The 24,559-nt window shown below is 44.9% G+C and overlaps 1 protein-coding gene across 4 annotated transcripts in view; it reads left to right on the forward strand.

The window, feature by feature from the left end:
* The window catches only part of SMOC1 (SPARC related modular calcium binding 1), a 445,428-nt gene that overhangs the window by 227,833 nt on the left and 193,036 nt on the right, over positions 1-24,559 (forward strand). The window lies entirely within an intron of this gene.

Raw genomic sequence — 24,559 nt, forward strand, 5'->3', positions numbered from 1 at the left:
TAATTATACAGGGAGGCAGCACATAGTTATGGTGTTCATGTAAGGGGGGGAGGGAGCAGGAAGCTAACTTAAGAAAGTGACATATCCGCCCTGACCCAGATACCAGCCTGGCCAAGACGCCAGTCACACAGTCACGCAATGCAAGTTTCCAACACTGGCTCACCAGCCATCTTCCTCCTCTGTCTATTAGAGTGTATCTAAATCTAGTAAGGCGCCGCTTTGCTGCTCCGTCCAATCCCAGACCATAACCAGGGGCAAAGCCGGGGAGAAGGCCAGCCTCCCCCCAACCCCAGGATCCACCCGGGTGCCCAGTGCTCCCGCAAGCCTCCTGCTCGTGCCCTATTAGCCTCCCACCTGGCACCGAAAGCTGCCTCCGATACTGACCATAACTAGAGGTCTATAGTAGGGTGAGGATTCAGTGCGAAAGAGAAGTCACAGGATTAGTTGCTGCTCATCTCTTTTCTTCAACTGCAGTCTGCAGGTCTGAAGCACGATGCACAAAAGACCGCAGCGTGTAGGACGGCACACCATGCGTCGCGCATCAGCTCCGCGGGCTGCAGAGAATACTCGGAAATGGAGGTGAGACAGGAAAGGTGAGTGGAGGGAATGGGCGAACATGGAGGGAAAGGGGGCGTGGAGTAGAGGATGCGGGGGTGTTCACAGAAAAAGGGGCTAATGAGACGGCAAATGGGGAAAACAAAGATGGACCTTGCGGGTCGGCGCCTTTACCGGGCGACTCTCCAAAACAGCACTCTTTTGAACATGGCCTTTTGCTGTATAAATTCCTCCTCTTGCCTCCCAGATGCTGAATGATGCACTAACTGTGGCCCTGACATCCTCCGGAAATAGATGTTGCTAGGGTAACTATCTGGCACAGGAGCAGTGGACCCTTGCCCCTCAGCAATGAGGCCGAATTTACTGCTTGTGGGCCCCATTAGGTGTAAAAAGTCAAAATAATACTGCAAAAATTAAGAATTCTGAAAAGGAAGAGGTCAAAATAATTATGTTTACTGAAAATATCTCGACTAAAAAAGGCCAAAATAAGTAAGCTGACTTTAAGGTTTGATTAAAAAAATATAATTAACCACACACTTATGGCCTGCAGTATATGTAGTAGATCAGGTGATTGGGCGTATGAGGGTTAGAGGAGTCTTAAGGTTTCCCCCACTGTTTGAAAATTGACCTTTACGGCCTAAGATAGGCAAGGGCAAGTGAAGGGGTGCCGGTCCAGCTTGGGCCTTGTGCACAGCATTTTCCTGCTAGTGCTCAATCAAGAAATACATATAGTTGCTGTACACTGACGCCATTCACTACATTATACCCAGGTCGCTGTACCCTGAAGCAAGTTGCTACTTTACACCCCGCTTGCTGTACCCTGAGGCCATTCCCTACTTTACACCCTGGTCGCTGTAACCTGAAGTCATTCACTACTTTACACCCCGGTCACTGTACCCTGAGGCCATTCGCTACTTTTCACCTAGGGCACTGTATCCTGAGGCCATTCACTCCTTTACACCCCTATCGCTGTACCCTGAAGCAATTTGCTACTTTACACCCTGCTTGCTGTACCCTGAGGCCATTCACTACTTTACACCTCGGTCACTGTACCCTGAGGCCATTCGCTACTTTTCACCTCAGGCACTGTATCCTGAGGCCATTCACTACTTTACACCCCGGTCACTGTACCCTGAGGCCATTCACTACTTTACACCCCAGTCGCTGTACCCTGAGGCCATTCACTACTTTACACCTGATCGCTGTACCCTGAAGCCATTCGCTACTTTACACCCCGCTCGCTGTATCCTGAGGCCATTCACCACTTTTCACCTCGGTCGCTGTACCCTGAGGGCATTCACTACTTTACACTCCGGTCGCTGTACCCTGAGGTCATTCACTACTTTACACCCTGGTCGCTGTACCCTGAGGCCATTCACTACTTTACACCCAGCCGCTGTACCCTGAGGCCATTCACTACTTTACACCCTGGTTGCTGTACCCTGAGGCCATTCACTACTTTACACCCCACTTGCTGTACCCTGAGGCCATTCGCTACTTTACATCTCGGTCGCTGTACCCTGAGGCCATTTGCTACTTTTCACCTCGGTCGCTGTACCATGAGGCCATTCGCTACTTTACACCTCGGTCGCTGTACTCTGAGACCATTTGCTACTTTACACCCCGGTCGCTGTACCCTGAGGCCATTCACTACTTTACACCCCGGTCGCTGTACCCTGAGGCCATTCGCTACTTCACACCCTGGTCACTGTACCCTGAGGCCATTCGCTACTTTACACCCTGGTCGCTGTACCCTGAGGCCATTCACTACTTTACACCCGGCCGCTGTACCATGAGGCCATTCACTACTTTACACCCTGGTTGCTGTACCCTGAGGCCATTCACTACTTTACACCCCGCTTGCTGTACCCTGAGGCCATTCGCTACTTTACATCTCGGTCGCTGTACCCTGAGGCCATTCGCTACTTTTCACCTTGGTCGCTGTACCATGAGGCCATTCGCTACTTTACACCTCGGTCACTGTACTCTGAGACCATTTGCTACTTTACAGCCCGGTCGTTGTACCCTGAGGCCATTCACTACTTTACACCCCGGTCGCTGTACGCTGAGGCCATTCGCTACTTCACACCCTGGTCACTGTACCCGGAGGCCATTCGCTACTTTACACCCCAGTCGCTGTACACTGAGGCCATTCACTACTTTACACCCCGGTCTCTGTACCCTGAGGCCATTCGCTACTTTACACCTAGGTCACTGTCCCCTGAGGGCATTCACCGGTGGCACGCAGTCAGTCATCCAAGTCAATGTACACTGGGGTGAGCTAGACAAATCTTTGCCCAGGGTTTCATTCCACTGATGGCTATGGGGGTGCAGTGTGCAGACGGGTTTTTTTACATTGCGAGGTACATTAAATGTATCTAAAACTGAAACCTTTTGCTAGACATGGGTTACGAGGTGCCCGTGTGTGGAATGTGTACATGCCCGAGAATTGAACATACTATGTAAGACTGAAAAAGGCTGCTTTCATGCCACATTTCTGGCAGTTTAGCAGTGCAGTTAGTACTAGCAATAAGTGCCAGATTGCGTGTTTGTTTTGTTTCCTGGGTTTAGAACACGATCAGGAGTATTGCTAGGTCTCAGTATGAGTATTAGTATTATATGTTATTTATAACACGCTTATTACCCAGAGGTTTCTAAGCGCAGACCTTGGGGTTTGAACCTGTGTTGCTCCGTGTCGCCTTGCTTCCAAGGCGGGCACGTGGCCGCTGAGCTATCCACCCGGGACACATTCTGGAACATATTCGGGGCTGCGCTAATGTTGGGACTGTCGGGACTGGGGGCTAGCAGGCCTTTTGGTTGTGGCCCCTGAGCTTCTATCCGGGGCTGCGCTAATGTTGGGACTGTCGGGACTCGGGGCTAGCAGGCCTTTTGGTTGTGGCCCCTGAGCTTCTATCCGGGGCCACAGCCCCCTCTAGCAACGCCTCTGCACACTATGATTTATCAGAGCCCAGACTGCAGCACTTGGCCATCATGTCTCTGCATCTCACCCCGGTATGTTCGCAGAATTGCCTGTAGCCGGTGCTGATTGTTGAGGGGCAGAGTTTGCTTGCTGGTCTCATATCCAATCTACTTATGCTGTGTACTGAAGACTGATCTCTCAAATGTCCCCCCTAAATTTCCTGAATATGTGAACCTGGGAGATCGTCTCATTCTGGGGACTTTGTCCATTTCATGCATTCACTTTTTCTCCTTTTTATCTTATAATTCGTGTATCTCCATTCTTGGCCGCCCACTGGCCCATCTGACCTGTTTTTCAGACAGTGGAACTCGAGCGTGCACTACTGACCGCAACAAAATAACAGACTGGTCTGCTACACAGGATCCTCCAGAAAATAGCACAGAATTTCCTAAGCACCTGCAACCTGGTGATAATCACACGCGGCACCACTATAAGCCGCAATAATTATGACAATCATCAGGCTTGTATATGGTGCTTTATGCTGGATACCCCCACCCCCCACGTACAGGCACCGTAAAACCTTTTGTGATCATTTCCCAATGCAATGATTGATACTCAAGGAACCGGAAGGCAAACGAAACACACACCCACATGCTCAAAGCAGCCCTACATCACTTCCCAATCTTAACTGGGCGTGGCAGGCGCCAGGAGGAGGATGAGCAGCAGCAACGGAGTAGACAGGTAGAACAGGGTTGGAGGAGGACTATGAAGGAATTCACATCAGGGTCCTGCATACCAACATGGTAGCCCCCCAACCTTTACTAATAATGCACAACCTAGTCACTGAGGCATCAAAAAGCAGGATCCCAGCAGACATTCTGCCCTCCCACATTACTGTAGTTACTAATGCTCTTATAAAACTATGGAAATGGCGCAAGGTTTATCAAGCCTCCATTTTCAAAAATGTCACGCGATGCGCGCACACATTTCTTTGGTCACCTGACCAGCTCACGTGTCGCGCGTCCCAGCATGGTGACGTTGCGCTACACTACACCAAACAGTAATATGTTTCTCATTGCACATTGAAGAACAAGTGACACTGCATGGCGCTTAGGTACTTGTTGAAGTCACATAAAGCACAAGACACTTTTCAGGACGTGTCCATCGCTGCCACATGCGAGACTTTGGACATCTCTTGCAGTCCTGGTTGTTGACCCCTTGTCGTCAACCTGCTGCAATGGTGTTCAGGTGCACGTCAGCAAACATCAAGATGAAAAAAAACAACAGTTAAAGAATTTGGACTGGTGTTCATCAGGTTGAAACAGCAACACACGACTGGTGGGCCAAGCGGTGAAACTTTAGCAAAGTGTGTAGGGTCGTGGACTCGTGGCGAAACAAATGGATATATGCCTGGGGACCGATGCAATCATCGTATCTAATGGCGCCAAACAGAAAATGTGACGAAGAACCCATGCGTCCTGCTACATAATACAAGGGCGCACAATAAACTGTGACAAGGGACAATGCATGCAAAATGTCTTTAGACATAACATGCGTAAACAAGAGCAGTAACTCTTTCACATCCTGCCTTGTGCCTCACCTCAAAACACACCACAAACATTCAACATCGCCTTCTGCCACCTTCCTAACAGTGAACATTTCCCTATCACATCCTATCCAGTCCTCAAACCCAGCCCACCACTAAAGACCCTTTGGCCACACACTTTGGGAGTCAGCCTAGCACTCTCTGGCAAGGTGAAGTATTAAAGTTTAATTATGGAGCCCAAACTATCTATGGAGACATGTTCTCAGCATTTATAAAATAAGTCTGCTTGGTTAGTAGAGCCCTGAGGCATATGGTTCCCGTGTTATCTTTCCCCTGTAGAGTTCAGGCGACCACAACCCTGGCGCTATCACATGTGAATGATGTGAATAGGACCTCTCTTGGGATATCAAAGTCGCTCATACAAAGGCTACAGAGGATACAGCGCATCACTGCACGGATGCTCCTTGAGCATGACTGCACGGATGGATGCTCCTTGAGCATGACTGCACGGATACTCCTTGAGCATGACTGCACGGATGGATGCTCCTTGAGCATGACTGCAACGATGCTCCTTGAGCTTGACTGCACGGATGGACACTCCTTGAGCATGACTGCACGGATGCTCCTTGAGCATGACTGCACGGATGGACGCTCCTTGAGCATGACTGCACGGATGCTCCTTGAGCATGACTGCACGGATGGACGCTCCTTGAGCATGACGGCACGGATGCTCCTTGAGCATGACTGCACGGATGGATGCTCCTTGAACATGACTGCAAGGATGCTCTTTGAGCATGACTGCACGGACGGATGCTCCTTGAACATGACTGCAAGGATGCTCTTTGAGCATGACTGCACGGACGGATGCTCCTTGAACATGACTGCACAGATGCTGCACGGATGCTCCTTGAGCATGACTGCACAGATGCTCCTTGAGCATGACTGAATTGCTCCTTGAGCATGACTGAGCATGACTGCATGGATGCTCCTTGAGCATGACTACACGGAAGCTCCTTGAGCATGATTGAACGGATGCTCCTTGAGCATGACTGCACGGATGCTCCATAGCATGACTGCAAGGATGCTCCTTGAGCATGACTGCACAGAAGCTCCCTGAGCATGACTGCACGGATGCTCCTTGAGCATGACTACACGGAAGCTCCTTGAGCATGAGTGCACGGATGCTCCTTGAGCATGACTGCACAGAAGCTCCCTGAGCATGACTGCACAGATGCTCCTTGAACATGGCTGCATGGATGCTCCTTGGATTAAGGAAATGTAAACATCTGACACCTGCCCTTAGACCTCTACTCTGGCTTCCCCTCACTCTTAAGGAAGAGTTCAAGGTAATGTCCAGGAAGCTCATGGGCTTCTATAAAATGGGACCAGCTTTTATTGGAAAAATGATTAAAAATGACTACCCAAAACAAAAGCTACCTTCGTGAAGTGCTAACCATAGGGCCAGGTGGGGAGGATGTGATTTCTCACATAAAGCTATAAAACCCGTGAACACCTACCTTCCCACTCATTCTGACAGCAACCGTTGGTCCCCCATTATTCTAGAGACCCATCTCCTTGAATCACGAAAAGGAACTATTAGGCGGTTGCAGCTTGGCTTCACCAGCAGGTTTCCCTAGTGCCTCCAGGCTTCCTCAGAGGTGAGAGTGTGCTCAAGCAATATCCTAAAATGTAACATGACATATTTTCCAGCATCATTAATACATGAATAGTGTAAGTGCATGTGTTAAACCAGAGGCACAAACATTGCTTAATCGAACATCACACTTTTTTCAGAGCCGGTCCAGTAGAAATCTCTGAATAGCTTGGACTGTGCACACTTCTTGGTTGAGCCAAAATGTGTTACCGGTCTGCACTGGAGACTTCCAGCTCTTTAAGATGAGTAGCAATACCCTTGAGATGGATGGGGATGCAGATTCTAATCAAACATCAATAATTCAGACGACAGAAATAGCTTGGCAAAAGTTTGTCTGTTTTAATGCAAATAAGTAAAACAGGGAGTACAACGAACATCAGCAATCGCTCGATACTCAACTCTCAATTATTTCATAAAAAAGCTGGGTTCTTAAACCCAAAATTGGTCATAGCTGACCTGTTGACCTGCGTCATTACCAACGTCATCCTACGTGGCAAACTTCTAAAACCTATCGGGAAGCGGGATTGGTTCTAAGTGAATAACTAAACATAGGTGTTATATCTGTATAGAGTAACAAAGAGAAATAATTGGATACTTCACATCAGGTGGGGCAACTAAGCCCTTCCTTCAAAATGGCCACTATGAACGTCACTAAATGTATGACGTCCCATAGGCTACACAAACTATGGGACCCCCACTACGTGGTCCTCTACAATTGGTTGGCTACTAACCCAAGTCAGTAACTTTCTACCTACGTGAGCAGCATGCAGACTGAACAACCAGGGGCGGGTGAGCTTGTCTTTATACTAGCTTCCCACCAATTAAAGGTACACTCCATTATCACCTCGATGGAACAGTGTCAATTAGTGTTTGAAGTTGGCCTTGAGTCTGTGCTGTTCTCTGAGATTTTTTAAGGAGTATGGGGACTGTAGGTGTGATCTCCTCATGCACCCAACTTCCTTCTATCATGTGACTGGAAACCACGATTTGAGCCTTTTCGTGTATTTGATTTTATCCTCCAATAGTCCTCTGATGTCTTTTGTTTTCACTTGACCTTCTTGAACAGGAGCATTTGTTCTTTCATATTAATTGTATTTAATGTCAGCCAATTCTAGTTCTGATAAGACCTTGGACTTTTGGCTCATCCAACTCCTTAGCTGAAATATATTCTGTTTAATTCAATTGCTTTTGTAACTGCAACACTGAATTGAGGCCTGCCTCATTGCTCAAGACTGCTATATACATAGTGGAAACATTCATTCTTTATTTAATCCATATGTATCTATGAGGTATATATGTATAGGTTGGTGCTTGCCGCGATTTATTCAATATAAGCATTTGGCTAGCTTCATGATTGATTTGCTGCTTGCATTTCATTGCATCTGTACAAGTTTAAACTAACTAAGCATCTTCATCATGCTTATGGCATAAGTCTCTTCATCTTGATCCCAAGACGTCACTTATCTTTAGTTCTTCTTTGTTCTTCATAACTCGTCTGCCTCTCTGGTCTGGTTATCTTCTATATGGGGTCGATTCAGTTTCATATGACGTCACCATTCATCTTAGTCATTCAGTTTCTTTGTTTCATCAGCAATCGCGTTCAAATGGCCATCATATTCTCTTGAATCTAGGTATGGTTTCTTTAATGGGTACTTTGCTTCCCGTATTCTCTTAGGTATAAGTATTCTTATGGGTACTGTACAAAGTTGTTGCTATTCTTCTTGCTTTCTGATTGGTGTAGTATACGTCACATACTTTGGTTCATACTTCTCAGGTAATGTAGGCGGGGTAGGTGGAGTGGGATATTTGGCTCCTCTACACTCCCCGCTCTGGGCGGTTTATTGACCACTCTTACATCGTCTTCTATCCCTAGACATCCTGGTCTGAAAAAGTGCCTCTTAGGGACCCATATTTTTATGTCTCCCTTCACGCATCCAGCTGACTTCACATGCTCATCCTTGTTCCATGTCATGAGCGTGCTCTGTCCATTTGGACTGCAATAGATCCATCTTTCCACATTTTCTGTGGTCCTTTGGATACATGAACTTTGTTCCCTCGGGTGCATGGATACTACACTTCACAAAGTCTCTGATTTCTTCATCAGGCAAGTCTTTAGGCTTCCATCCTGGTTCAACATCAATCATGACCTTTATCCCTATTGCTTTCTTTGCTGTTTTCTTGCATTGCAAGATTATTATCTTTATCACACAAAATCCAAGCATCACTAATAATAGCAAGGCTCCAAGAAATATGAACATATCTGCCATCCATTGTGGAATCCATGAAAAACGATTTCCAAAACAGCTGTCATCAGCAATATCTTCTACTTGTTCTATCATCTGGCCATGGAGTTTCATCAGCATGTCTGTGGCCTCTGTCAAAGTTCCATTCTCGTCATTGTGAAAAGGTATAAATGTGCAACATGATTCTCCAATTTTGGCACAAACACCTCCATCCCTGGCTGTAATCATGTCCAGGACGTATCTGTTCTGGAGAGCCATTAGTCTTACAGCTTTCAGTTCTTCTCTGATTGCATTGAATCCTTTTATGGTTGTGTTAATTGTCTGCAGCAATTCCCATCTGGTGATTTGTAACCACTTGGTATTTGCTCCAACCTGGATTCTTGGCATGAAGATCATTGTGAACACTGATGAGGTCTGGCTGAACAGCCTATGTTCATATGGGATGGCATCAAAGGCTTCTATTGATTTAGCAGAGAAGTAGCTATCGCTCTTTGTTCGACTTATCAGTTCCACAGATCTCTTCTTTTTTAGATGAGCATCTGCTTTTGGAAAACGATCAATGTTCGGGTCACGTTTAGGGATCACCAATGCAGGGACATGGACATTCACCAATGTGCAAATTCCTCCCCAGTCTTTAGGCAGTCTGATGTAGGCTTTTGATCCACAAGCCCAATAGTGATCCATGATTACTGCTGTTCCATGCACCATTCCTGGTGCATCGAATATTCGTCCAGAGTTCTGATTTTTACCCATTTTTCTTGTACCATTGTTCCTGAAGCAAAACCTAGAACTTTCTAATGGTACTATCTGCAATGGTCCTCCCCTGTCTTCACCCCATGTCAGTAGTTTAGCAAGTCTTAGCCATAATGGCTTGCATCCAATCTGTACTATATCAATAGTAGGTTGGTAACAGCCGATAACTACCCATGCTCTGCAGATCACCACTCCTTTTTCCCATCCGTCAGGTGATAGTACTGTTCCCCAAATTTGCATTTGTCCTCTGTTCTTCCATTTACAAGCTTCTTCTGCAGATTTTCCTTTGACATCAAGTTTTTTGTTCACTTCCCATATAATGCCAGCTCCTTTCACTCCTGGTTTCTCATATCTGATCACATGATTTCTCGTATGGGCTCTGTTTCTTGTCTTTATATCTTGTATATGGTCATCATCTGGATCTGTCTTTTCAGTTGCCCATTTAAGAGAAGCAAATTGACCTCTTGTTTTGCATTGTGCTATGTGTGAAAGGCAATGAGCTGTCTGGACATCAATTTCAATTGCTATGAAGATCTTTGACTTCCCCATGCAGTATGGCAGGAGTGCACACACAAAGCAGTCTTCATCTGACATCCTTCTTCCAACTTCTTTCATGTGTTGATACCATATGTTGTTTCCCAAGTGTGCTGTGCTGTCTAGATACTCATTTAGTTCATAATTGTCTTCTTGGGTGCTTCTTTTAATTCTCAAAGTCTTCCTGTAGTTTTCTATAACCACATCTCTGAATATATCGGTATAACTTCTTCTGGCTGGTCGATTTGTAGGATCATCCATTGGGTTGCCTCAGTAGAAGAAAGTTCAGCAAGTCTTTCTTTATCCCTCTATTTCTTTCTGGCAATAGCTAAAATCGGCTATATAGATTATGCTATTATCCCTGCACGTGATTTTTCTGTGGGACTTGTGCTTGGGCTTCTTGTCACTGGACCAGGTGTGCCTGCATGCATTATCTGTGGGGCCCCAACCTTCAGCAACCCCTTATTTTGCTTGTACCGCCAACCCTGTCTCTGACATTCAAAAGTAGTGTTTGAAAAAAGTGCTGTGTGTGATGTATTACTAATAACATCCATTTAAATCTCAGGTATCTGTCAATTTTTTCTAGGGACGGGAATGAGTATGAATGACCTGCATTGCTTTGTAGTTGCCACGTTTACCTTTTCCTTCTGCTCAGACACATATATAGGAACCTTTGCATTATGTGCTCCTTTATAAAATAAAACACAGCTCTAAATGTCAGTGAAAGCAATATGAGTATGAATACAATACATGTGTAAACAATGCAATGATATGTAATGCGACAGCATCTACTTCTGGGACAATTTGAACGTCTGTCCTCTTGGGGAAACACAAAGTTGCTACTTTGATTGCCCATCTCGATCATTTGATGTTAAGGAAGGAAAAACACTCCTTTAATGACACTTCATTTTTAAATTGCTTCTGGAAGCTTATTGTTTTCTTCAGCATTCTTCCTCGACCAACTAGCTGCTTTCTGGAACCAATTTCTCCACTATTCGCGGTGCAAATGTTCCTTTATCCTGAAAAAAGATGATTTCTGCAAGCTGCTATAAATTATACTTCATTAACCAGTTTCCCATCGATGCCTCAAATTTGTTTCAGTCCAGATGACATATCCTTATTCTTTTCAAGGCTTAAGTGTGCCTCAGTCCAAAGTCAATAGCCTACTGTGGCTTTCACGAATGCAGATCTTCTTGTAGTCTGCAACTAGGATCCACAGAGTTTTCAAATGTGTTCTTTTTACCCATTTATTTTATGGCTGAAAAAGAGAGCATCCAATTTAAGCCACAGTCCACTTAAGAAGTCTTCAAGCTTTCCACTTGTCGGGTTATGCATCCTTTTTCCTCGTCATAGATCTCGTCTGCACGTGCTGTAGTTCTTCCCTGATGTTTGTATCTTCGTCGCAGTGGGGTGTAAGCAGAGGCATCTCTCTGGCATAGACTTTAGTGTCGCCCAGGAAGATCCAAGCTCGCCTACCCTGCACTTTGACAGCAGATGGTGTGATGTATTCGATAATGAAAGGACCGTGAAAGCGGGGCTTGTCCCACTTTTTCCTTGTGTGATTACGAATCAAAATGTTATCTCCAGGGTAGATTTTTGGACGTAGAAGTTTGGGAGTTTGGATGGTTGAAGCATTTCCTTCTGTGTTCTGTACTGCTTTACACCCTCGTCTCTGCAACTGTCCTGAAATCACAGAAAAACTAGATGTTAAACAATTCAAGCAGTTTTGAAATTCAAGTTCTAACACTTCTGACGTTGGCAGAGCATCACTTCTAACTCGGAATGGAGGCATTAAAGGCGTCTCATTTGTCTGCCCGTCAGAATCTCATGCGGCGTAAGATGGTGGTCAGAACCTGGTTGGTTCCTCAATGCATACAATGCCAGTGGTAGGCAGTGCAACCACCCTTTTTTCAAAGTAAGCTTCAAAGTAGCTATTATTTCCTTTAACAGTCCATTGAGCTTTTCACAGATACTATTTCCTTGTGGATGATAAGCCGAAGAAAACTTGTGTTTTATTCCAAGCAGTGAGGTGATCTGCTCAAAAACTGTGTTAACAAAGTGAGGTCCATTATCTGATCTCATTACTTCACACACTCCCCACCTAGGAAACACTTCACGCATCAAGAACCTGGCTGAACAGCTAGAGTCTGGGTGCATACATGGACCTGCCTCTATCCACCTGGAGAAAGAACATACTACAACTAAAAGGTATCTGTATCCATTACAAACTTGTATCATGTCGACATAGTCGATATGCAAGTGCTAAAAAGGGCCATTGGGTCTTGGGATGACCCCCTTCACTATGCGCAGTGTATGCCCAGCTGTGAATTGCTGGAAAATAATACAATTTACCATAAAAAATGGAACATGTTCCATTAGGTTTGGTACAAACCAATCCTCAGCAACGGTTACAGCAAGAGTCTCCCTCATTGTATGCGCTGGGCAGTGTAACTGTTCTAGCGCTACCCTTAATAAGGCTATAGGCATTACTGGTTTACCAGTGCTGTCTTGTCACCACCATGCTTCAGAGGGGTTTAAAGAACACCCTCTTTGCTTCCACAAGTTATTTTCTTCGTGCGGTGCCTCCCCTTGAAGTTCCACTATCTGTGTTTTAGACATATGATTGTATGCCTCATCCACACTTGTCATTCCAGTCATCCTTTCATCTACAGCAGTGGTTTGAACATTCATCATTTCTGTATCTGTATTCGCTATGTGTTTGGCTTCAGCATCTGCTGCTTGATTTCCACGTGAGATAAAATCTGTCCCTTTCGTGTGAGCTGCTCATTTGACGACTGCCATGCCCACCGGGAGTTGTAGTGTCTTAATAAGCCTGTCCAATAAGGCTGCATGCTGTACTGACATGCCATCCGCTCAGAGGTAGCCCCTCCTTTTCCAGTGCGCTAATCCTGCATGCACCGTCGACGTCACATAGGCGGAGTCGTTGTACACTGTTACGACAATAACAAGAATTCCTCTGCATAATTGAGAATCCCTAAAACTGGAGCCATCAAATGTCTTTTTTCAATTCGTCAAACCATTCTTCCATTGCCTCAGTCCACATGATTTTCTCTTGCGTTGCCTGTGCTTTTCAAGGCCTGTAAGAGCGGCCTAGTATACGAAATATAGTCAAAGACCCATGCTCTGACATAATTACATAGTCCCAGAAAACTCTGCATCTGCTTTATCGTGTGTGGCTTAGATGTTTTTAAAATGGCCTCAGCTCTTTCAGGAGTAACTTTCTTTTCTTCATGTGAAATCAATTGGCCTATGTACAACACTTCTTGTTGAAAATATTGTAACTTTTCCTTGTCAACCTTATATCCTTTGTAAGCAGGTATAATCATTAGCTGAACAGAATTGTGTCTGCACTCTTCCTCTGTGGTGCTGCAAACTAAAATGTCATCTACGTATTGCAGCAGAACGCTTTCTAAAGCAATATTGCTCAAGTCCTTCTGGGGGACTCTGTTAAAAATCGATGGGGACTCACAGTACCCCTGGGGCAGCCTGGTGCTTTTTAATTGCACTTGTCTAAAAGTGAATGATGTCAAATCTTGTGAGTCTTTCTGCAATGCGATTGAGAAAAACGCATTTTTCAAGTCAATTACTGTGAAGTATCGTGCATCAACAGGTATATTACATAGTATCGTCGATTGGTTAAGGACAAGAGGGAACTCGGCCTCTACAATCTTGTTTATTGGGCGTAAATCTTGAATTAGTCTCCAAGACCCCCCCTTTTATTTTGTTAATCGGATAAACTGACGTATTACACAGTGACTCTGACGTCACTAAAATACTTTGGTCCATCATGGCAAAAATTGTCTTGAAAATTCCTTCATCTGCCTCTCGAGACATTGGATATTGTCGTGCTCAAGGTAAAATAGCTCCTGGTTTCAATTTAATCTTCACTTCCCCAACCCCTTTCAGTAGGCCTATGTCATAGGGGCCAGTGGTCCCTCATGAAATTGCCATTTTCACCATATCTTCATCAAAATATTCAGGACGTTTCTTTGCTAGCATCATTCTCTGCAGGACCTCTCTCTCAATTGCTTTGACCCAATAAGTAATGCACATTTCAAATATCACAAAATAGTCAGATCTGTCATCTCCAAACAAATCTTCATCAGTGGCGTCAGTCACTCTGCAGCCTTCCTCAATGGCAATTACTGTGTTCCACCGTCTACCTTTATCATCGGTTGCATCAAGCAAAGCCATATTTCCTTGAAATATAGCTGCTTCTAAGGGTAAGGGGAACATTCACCCCTCTTCGTCCTCCATAGGTATCTGTGGTCTAAATAAAAACTCATAAAGACCTGGCAGCCATGTTAACAGAATGAGTAACCCATAGTGGAACACTTTGTGTTCCAATGGTATTGCTCTAGGCGCTATTTGTCCTGTGTATGCCCTGATCATTTTGCACACGTTTAAATAATGCATCCCCGGTGTTGAGCATACTATGCCATCATCTGTAAATGAAATGGTCATATTCATTTTTGTCATTAAATCTCATCCTAATATGTTAACAGGTGTTTGCCTTGAATAAATCAGTGGCACCTTCATATCACATTCTCCTATAGAGACTGGTAATTCATCTGTAAAAGGAACAGGACTTGTTGCTCCTGTAGTGCCTGAGTATTGATCGCATCACCAGACATTACAAATTTGCCCTCACGTGTACACGTCTACGTGTCATAGGTTGCTCTGTGTTTGTGTTCTGCTGAAGTTGCATAGGAGATTTCTGCGATTGTCCTTGTGGTTGATTACCTGTCACTTGCTGTGGTTGCAAGCCTTGCTGTACTCTCGGTGCTTGCTGCTGCACTGTTTGATCTTGTGCAACTCTATTTCCGCTCTGCTGAGAATATGCATGTGGATTTGGCATTCCCTGTCTTAAAAACTGAGCATTATGTACCATCCCTTGGCTCCTACACATACGAGCTATGTGCCCTGTCATTCCACACGTCCAACATACAAGCGGTTGTCTTCCCATCTGCCCATTTTGCATGTTTTGATTACTATTTTGAATATTCTGAAACCCTTGTTGGTTTTTCTGAAAACTTCCCTGATTATTCTGCCAATATCCTTGATTACCTTGCCAACCTCTCTCTCGATATGCCCTTCCTCTTGGAGCATATCCATTATTTGTCTGATCAAACTGTCTTTGGTTATTTACTAGCGGCATAGGTACTGCTTGCTGCGGGTTTGACACACCCACGTTAGTTAACATTGCCCCTTCAATGGCATACTTGTATAACTTTTTCTGAACTAACTTTGCTTCTTCACCTTTACGTGCATCGTCTTTTTTGCGATTCTTATCCTGCAGGAGTCTGCAATAATCTGCAATGGTCAACTGAATTTCCGACCGTGGTTTTCCTTCTATCCACACTAATTTCTTGAGCTGTTTCTGCACTTGCTTTGGCAGCCCTTGCCATAATATATGATAAAATACAGGTATAGACTTCCCCCAAGCCTCACGTGTTTCAAGCGCCCTTTCGTCTTGGAAACTTTGAATATAAAGCAATGGATCCTCTCCTTCTTTTATTTTTCTTGTCATTATAGCTCCCACATCGGATGTGTCCGGATATAGCACTCAAAGCGCTTTCCAAATCGCTGCTCTACAGTTATTAAATGGTGCTCCATGATGGTGCTCCATCATGTGCGGTGTTGACTGTAGTCACACCAGGGTAACCTGCCTGTGTTCATAAGTTATCAGCTCTTTCACCAAGTATGGTGATTAGAAGACCTTTAATATCCCCTATAGCTAATGTATTCCCTCCCGTCATTTCTTCTAACTCATGTATCCATTTTCCCACTCCGGAAGTTACTTTCGGGAGCTTACATTTTAAATTTTCCCTGTCCATCTGGGGCCATGGTATATACTGTGGCCTGGCTCCTCCCTTTTCTAACAAGGGGACCTGTGACGCTTCAAACTCATTCTCATCTCTCATTATTTGTCTATCTACTGCTGGAGTAATATTCCCACATCGCCGCCTACCTGGCAATGACCTTAGCCTGCTTACATGGGGCAGGGATTCCCCCCTCTGACCTTGGGGTTGCCCCTTATGTCAGTCTGACTGTCAGTGGCTCTGATGCCTTAGACATAGGTAATTTTAAATCCGACATTCTTACTTCTTTATCCAAAGGCAGACATCCCTCTGGACCACATATGTCACTCCAAACCTGCCTCGAGAAGGTTTCCCTTTCTTCGTCAGATACTTCTTGTGCCCAACTCGTGCATTTCCTTTCATCATCATCTCTATTTAATGTTAACCTGTCTAAAGATAGCTCCTTCTGTCTCGTACTACAGGAGGCTTCCTCCATGTCATACAACTGAGTACTCTCAAGATGATCATTTATTCCCTTCCTTTGTGCTTCTTTTCTGGGCTTGCATTTCATGATGTACTTGTCTATCTTTTCTTCTCGCTCCTTCATCTGTCAATCGTTCCTCCCTTTCTTTGTCTTTTCTATGTTGTTTGTCTTGGTCTCCCCTTTGTCTTACATCTTCGATGCCTTTACCATCGAGTTTCAGTAAAATCTGACCTCCCAACCACTCGTTCTGTACGAGCGCTATCTCGTCAGTTATATCCTTATGTCCCTTCCATCTCTTTATTTCTTTCCTTATGTCTAGAGATGTACTTGCTTGATCACTTCGCTCCTTCTTATTTAGAATGACAAATATGTCAAACATTTTACCGAATTTTATTTTCTTCGAATGTATTATTTTTTAATGTATATGTTTTTTTTTTATTTTGCGAGTAAAAAAAAGGGTTTAAAAAGAGGAGGGCTAGGGGGAACCCCCCATTTCAAACAAAAAATAACAAAAATAAGACATTTGAATTTTTTGCTTTTCGGTAACATTTTTTCGACATTTTGGCATTCGAAATAATGTAATTTGAAATACTCACTATAAACGGTCTGTCCTTATACCTTGGGACTTTGGAGGTTATATCTTTCTCGGCATCCTTCTCTGGGCCCTCATCACTATTTTGTATAGGTGACTCGTATGACGGAATGCTATATCCCGTCGCTGCTTTAATTTCTCTTAATGGGTATAACCCTTTGTCTTTCTTAATCTTGTCTTTTATTTCAGATGGGGCGGGTGGAGCAGAAGGCTCTTCATCCCCCTCTTTACATATATTAAGTATCCAATCTAAAGGCGGCTCTTCTTCCTTTTCATGTTCATACATTTTCCAAAGTTCCAGACTCACTAGGCGTTTCCAACTTTTTTCCAATGTACGCGGCATGCAAATTTGTCAGCATATGCTGTAGAACTGTTCTTGATAATGATCCTCCTTGGGGCCATGGCATAAACATTTTTTCTGCGATCCCTTTAACCCATTCTGCACTGTACTGTTTAAGTTTATGCGCATGCACTAATGGCGTAACTTCTTCCATTTCAAATTTTTACTTCTCCTTTTAGTACCACTTCACTTATGCTTTAGTTACAGTTTTCAATTTTTGGAGGTTATATCTTTCTCGGCATCCTTCTCTGGGCCCTCATCACTATTTTGTATAGGTGACTCGTATGACGGAATGCTATATCCCGTCGCTGCTTTAATTTCTCTTAATGGGTATAACCCTTTGTCTTTCTTAATCTTGTCTTTTATTTCAGATGGGGCGGGTGGAGCAGAAGGCTCTTCATCCCCCTCTTTACATATATTAAGTATCCAATCTAAAGGCGGCTCTTCTTCCTTTTCATGTTCATACATTTTCCAAAGTTCCAGACTCAATAGGCGTTTCCAACTTTTTTCCTGTGTACGCGGCATGCAAATTTGTCAGCATATGCTGTAGAACTGTTCTCGATAATGATCCTCCTTGGGGCCATGGCATAAACATTTTTTCTGCGATCCCTTTAACCCATTCTGCACTGTACTGTTTAAGTTTATGCGCATGCACTAATGGCGTAACTTCTTCCATTTCAAATTTTTACTTCTCCTTTTAGTACCACTTCACTTATGCTTTAGTTACAGTTTTCAATTTTGCATTTCAATCAACATACACTTATGAATGAGCACCAATCGTTGCAAGCCCATCGTAATGCAATTTTTACTTTAATCTTGCTAAAAAACAAGCATCAAAGTTTAATCTCAAAATAATCACTTTTCGCATCTTAACTTCATGTTTCTCTATCACTTAAAAATGTTTTTTTCAATTCTGACGTCATCACACTTTACAACCACATAAAACAAAACAGACAGACTTGAGCAGCCACATATACGTGCACCTCAGGATCCTCCCTTAGGACTCGTCTTACCCTCTAAAATCTTGTTTCCGATTGGAAATTAAGCCATTTCCTTTAAGAAAGTCTTTAAACTTATCTTGTCTTCTCTATGTCCCATAATAGGGCGCTGAATTAAGGCTTTTGCTAGCACACTTTAAAGTCTAGGAACAGGGCGTATCCTCATAGCGTGGCTACACCTCACACCTATTTTCCTCATATATTACTTGGCAACACTCAAGTCAAATATCTTTTCCCATATACATATATTTTACGCTCTTACTCTTGCATTATATTTTATCCCACCTCTCTCCGTTACTCTCTGTTATTCACTATGCATGCATCTCTTTTGCCACTCTCTTTGGTCTTATTCACTCACCATTGCATGTTTTTTGTCTTCGGACCCTCGGGACCACCGCCTTCGTTACCACCTCTTCGAGCTGCTTTCTGATCCACTTCATGTAGATGTGGGAGGGGTTCCTATATTAAAATAAGGGTCCCGTCACACCCTCCTTGCAAGTTTTTGTCCTATTCTAACCACGATCTATGGGGAGCTTCACGTCCTGTCAGCCGAATGGCAAAGGCCGTGCGATATTGCAGAGACCCTAAAGTTACTTATTTTGACGGCCAATGGTATCTTATCTAACAATCAATCTGTGCTACCAAGTGAACTGGAGACTTCCAGCCCTTTAAGATGAGTAGCAATACCCTTGAGATGGATGGGGATGCAGATTTTAATCAAACATCAATAATTCAGACGACACAAATAGCTTGGCAAAAGTTTGTCTGTTTTAATGCAAGTAACTAAAACAGGGAGTACAATGGACATCAGCATTTATTTCATTAAAAAGCTGGGCTCTTAAACCCAAAATTGTCATAGCTGACCTGTTGACTTGCGTCATTACCAACATCATCCTATGTGGCAAACTTCTAAAACCTATCAGGAAGCGGGATTGATTCTAAGTGAATAACTAAACATATGTGTTATATCTGTAGAGAGTAACAAAGAGAAATAATTGGATACTTCACATCAGGTGGGGCAACGAAGCCCTTTCTTCAAAATGGCCACTATGAACGTCACTAAATGTATGACGTCCCATTGGCTACACAAACTATGGGACCCCCACTACGTGTTCCTCTACAATTGGTTGGCTACTAACCCCTGTCAGTAACTTTCCACCTACATGAGCAGCATGCCGACTGAACAACCAAGGGCGGGTGAGCTTGTCTTGATACCAGCTTCCCAGCAATTTAAAGTACACTCCATCAACACCTCAATGGTTCAGTGTCAATTAGTGTTTGAAGTTGGCCTTGAGTCTGTCCTGTTCTCTGAGACTTTTTAAGGAGTATGGGGACTGTCTGGCTTCCGTGCGTAGGTGTGATCTCCTCATGCGTCCAACTTCCTTCTATCACGTGACTGGACACCACGATTAGAGCCTTTATGTGTATTTGATTTTATTCTCCAATATTCCTCTGACGTCTTTTGTTTTCACTTGACCTTCTTGAACAGGAACTTCTGTTCTTCCATATTAATTGTATGTAATGTCAGCCAATTCTAGTTCTGATAAGACCTTGGACTTTTGGCTCATCCAACTTCTTAGCTGAAATATATTCTGTTTGATTCAATTGCTTTTGTAACTGCAACACTGAATTGAGGCCTTCCTCATTGCTCAAGACTGCTATATATGTAGTGGAAACATTCATTCTTGATTTAATCCATATCTATCTATGAGGTATATATGTATAGGTTGGTGCTTGCCGCGATTTATTCACTATAAGCATTTGGCTAGCTTCATGATTGACTTGCTGCTTGCATTTCATTGCATCTGTACACGTTTAAACTAACTAAGCATCTTCATCATGCTTATGGCATAAGTCTCTTCATCTTGATCCCAAGACGTCACTTATCTTTAGTACTTCTTTGTTCTTCATAACTCGTTCTGCCTCTCTGGTCTGGTTATCTTCTATATGGGGTCGATTCAGTTTCGTATGACGTCACCATTCATCTTGGTCATTCAGTTTCTTTGTTTCATCAGGAATCACATTCAAATGGCCATCATATTGTCTTGAATGTAGGTATGGTTTCCTTAATGAGTACTTTGCTTCCCATATTCTCTTATGTATAGGTATTCTTATGGGTACTGTACAGAGTCGTTGCTCTTCTTCTTGCTTTCTGATTGGTGTAGTATACGTCACATACTTTGGTTCATACTTCTCAGGTAATGTAGGCGGGGTAGGTGGAGTGGGGGTGCTTGGCTCCTCCTCTACAGGTCGGAACCCCCGTAAGCAATTAGCCCACAACCTTAAGTTATGGTTATTGAAAGCTCCCTCGGGGTACTGTGCTTGGAATTCTCTTAGGGAAAGAATAAGAGAGCAAGTAGAGTACACTGTCTTCATGAAAGTCCTGAACACTGCCTGATGCAGACCATTCTTCATCCCTTAGCATGTCACCCTGGAAGTCCCACCGAAGCCTACTCCTGCCTGCAGGGAATGGACTCCACCATCCCGCGTGCTACCCGATGCCCAGCCGAATCCACCATCATGGCTGCCACAGTATTGATAACTAAAGCCTCCTGGAACATGATTGGATCTGCATCGGATGAGATGTCACAAACACAATCTACATTGTTGCCCCTTTGTCATAGATGCCACAAATGAGATATAACAACCGTCAATAAACTTGCGCTTAAAAACTCACTGACAAGGTCAGTAAATATTTGGAAATCACTAAATATTGCATGCTAAGGGGCCACAGTGCATAGGAACATGGTGCAAATAGGTTGTGAAGCAACTATAAGTGCAAAAGGCAAGAGTGATAATTTAATTATGAAAGCTGCATTGATCAAAGGTTCCATAAACAGGGAAACGACACTAGGTCCCGCATGATAGCACAGAACTGGACTCCTGCGGCCTGTGTGGTTTGTAGCCTCGTGAAGTTCCTTTCTTGCTATATTATTATCTTGCCACCTCACGACCTGTGTGTGCCGTTGACCTTTGTACTTCTTGCAGTGTTCTTTTTCAAATCTAAAGCCGCCTCACAGCGTCCTGCAGGAAACCTCTTCCCCTCTCCTTCCCCTGAACCTTCTTCCGCTCCTTCTGCTCCCTCTCCTGCCAGCCCCTGACCCCTGATTGGCCTTTGGGTCCTGAACTGTACACCTTGCGGTGTATACTGTGTTCTTACTCCAGGCGGCATTCCTTCCTGCAGCCGGAACACTGTGGTAAGCTTGGCGCTTCTCTGATTATCCACTGAATTACATCTCGTGGCCTGTGTTTGCAGTGATTATCCACTGAACTACATCTGCGCCTCATGGCCTGTTTTTTCAGTTAGCCATTAGTCTTAGCCCTAATATTTGCCGCCTTGCTGCCTGTGCGCTTTGTAATGTTGTCAAGTTCCTTCCTTGTTATATAATTACTATATTGCTGCCTCGCGGCCTGTGTGTGCAGTTAGCCTTTGTACTTCTTGCAGTACTTTTACACATCCAGCTGCCTTGCAGCATCCTGCAGGAAACCTTCTCCTCCCCTCCCTCTGTCCCTCTTCTGCTCCCTTTGCTCCCTCCCCCTGCCCACCCCTGACCTCTGATTGGTCCCAGGGCTCTGAACGGTACACTTTGCGGTGGATACTCTGTTCATACTCCAGGCAGCATTCTTCCCTGCAGCCATTGCACTACTGTAAACTTGGTGCCTCTCTGATTATACAATAAATTACATCTCTATCTCGCAGTCTGTGTTTGCAGTTATCCTTAGCCCTAATATCTGCCGCCTCACGGCCTGTGTGCTTTGTAGCCCAGTGAAGTTAGTTTGTTGCTATATAATGGATATCTTGCTGCCTCATGGCCTGTGTGTGCAGTTGGCCTTTGTACTTCTTGCAGTTTTCTTTTTCACATCTAGCCGCCTCACGGCAACCTGCAGGAAACCTCTTCCGCTCTCCTCCCTCTGAACCCTCTTCCGCTCCCTCTGCTCCCTCTCTCTACCCACCCCTGACCCCTGATTAGACCCGAGGCCCTCTTTGACCATAGCCCTTATGGCAGTCCCTCTGACCGTGCAGCCCCTGCGGCGAAGGGCCTGGAGGCTAAGGGCAGCTCCTACAGAAGCAGCTCCAGATGGTGTTTGCCGATGTGACCGTGGGAGCATGCAGCACAGCCATCAACCTGCAGCAACTGTCAAGGTAAGAAAGGTGCGGACAGCCAGTTAAGAGGCAGACAGGGAAATTAGCTGGGAAGGGGGAGAGGGAAGGAAGAAGAGAAAAGGAAGGTCTTTAGGAGCTTCCGTAACTTAAGGAGATCCGGCTCAAGTCTGAGAGGGGCAGGGCGGCCATTCCAGAAGGAGGCAACTGCAGAGGAGAGAGATCTACCCCCACACTCTGCTTGTAAAAGCGTCTGATCTGCAGAGTTAGAGCTAGATGGCTGAAGGGTTCTAGCAGGGAGGTATTTAGGGAGAGAGATTGATGTAGCGGGGTCCCAGGACCCAGAAAGCCTTGTGGATGATGCAGAGTGTCTTGAACTTGATCCTCACAGCCACAGGGAGCCAGTGGATATATTTCAGGGCTGGAGGGATACGATCCCTGGTCTTGAGCCTAAGGACAAGTCTTGCACACCTGTTCTGGATTAGTTGTAAAGGGCGAAGAGTAGAGGCAGGCAGATGTAGAAAGAGGCCGTTGCATTAGTCCAGCCTAGAAAGGACCAGGGCTCTGGAGACAGTGAGCTTCTGGGAGAAAGTGAGAAATGGAAGAATACCTCTGAGGAGGTGCAGTTGATAGTGTGACTTCTTAGAGACGTCAGAGGTGTGAGGAGAGAAGGAGAGGGTGCAGTCGAAGATGAAACTGAGGTTCTTAGCCTCACAGGAAGGAGCAGGTAGACGGCCCAGGGTGGGGGACGGCCAGAGTGAGAGAGGGAAGGTGGGAGCAGGTGTCCCAATGAGGAGGATCTCAGTCTTACTGACATTAAGGCAAAGCATGTTGGAGGCACACCATTCCTGAATTGCGGACAGCCAGTCTGTCTGATATGGGAGAAGGAGCAGAAGAGGTTGAGGGGAGCCTGAAGGAGAGCTGGGTGTTATCCGCATAACACTGAAAGTTAGAGCAGAAAGTATAGATGTGGTGGTCCAGAGGTGCCAGGTAGTGGTTAAAGAGCAAGGGGGAGGTTAGACCCTGAGGAACACCACAAGTAGAGAGAGAGCTAGATGAGAGGAAAGACACAGGTTGTACCTGGGAGAGTCAATTGGTGAGAAAGGAGGTCAACCAGGCAAGGGCCAGACCAGAGATACCCAGGTTGTCACAGAGACGATTGAGGAGGATGGCATGGTTGACCATGTCGAAAGCAGATAATAGATCAGGGAGAAAGAGGACATAAGGAAGGTAAGAGTGAAGATTGCAGAGCAAGTCTTCACAGGTGTTCAGGAGAGCAGTGTACATGCTTCTGGCTGCTCTGAAGCCAGACTGGTGGTCATTCAGACAACCAACAGATTCAGTATGTAGATTATTCTGGAATATGGCCAGCTTTTCCAGGAGTTTGCCCAGCAAAGGAGCGATGGAGATTGGGCGATAGTTTGCCTGAGAGGAAGAATCAGCAGAGAGCTTCTTAAGAACCGGGTGCACACAGGAGTGCTAAAGGGGGGAGGGGAAGGTACCAGTGGCGCAAAAGAGTGATTGCAGAAAATGACCAAGGCTGGAGCAAGCGTGTCAATGTGGTCCTTAATCTTTCTGGAGGAGCAGGGGAGCACCTGCTTTGATGAGACTTTCATAGATCAGACTTGTCTAGAAAAATCATCTGGAGGGAACAGGGGGAAGGAGAAGAAAGGAAGAGGAGAAATGGCTGCAGAGGGGCTTGGAATGTTAGAGGGAGAGGAAGAGGAGGTATAGGAAGAGAGAGTGGACAGGACGTCCTGAGTTTTAGTGGTGAAATGCAATGCCAAAGCCATACAAAGGTCCTGGAAGGGAACAGGAGAGGTCAAGACTACAGCAGGATTGTCCAGCTCCTTACAGATTTTAAAACGTTTGGTCAAGTTGTTAGAGGCCGCCGAGACGCGAGCTAGGAAGTTGGCTCTCTTCTTAGAGAGGACGAGAGTCTGTATTGCCTTTGGAGCAGGCAGCACGCCAGTTTGTCAGAGGATGCGCTTGATGGCATCCACTTCCTCTCAGCCA

The sequence above is a fragment of the Ambystoma mexicanum genome, chromosome 14, assembly GCF_040938575.1.
Source record: "Ambystoma mexicanum isolate Mex_15411 chromosome 14, UKY_AmexF1_1, whole genome shotgun sequence".
Classification (NCBI taxonomy): domain Eukaryota; kingdom Metazoa; phylum Chordata; class Amphibia; order Caudata; family Ambystomatidae; genus Ambystoma; species Ambystoma mexicanum.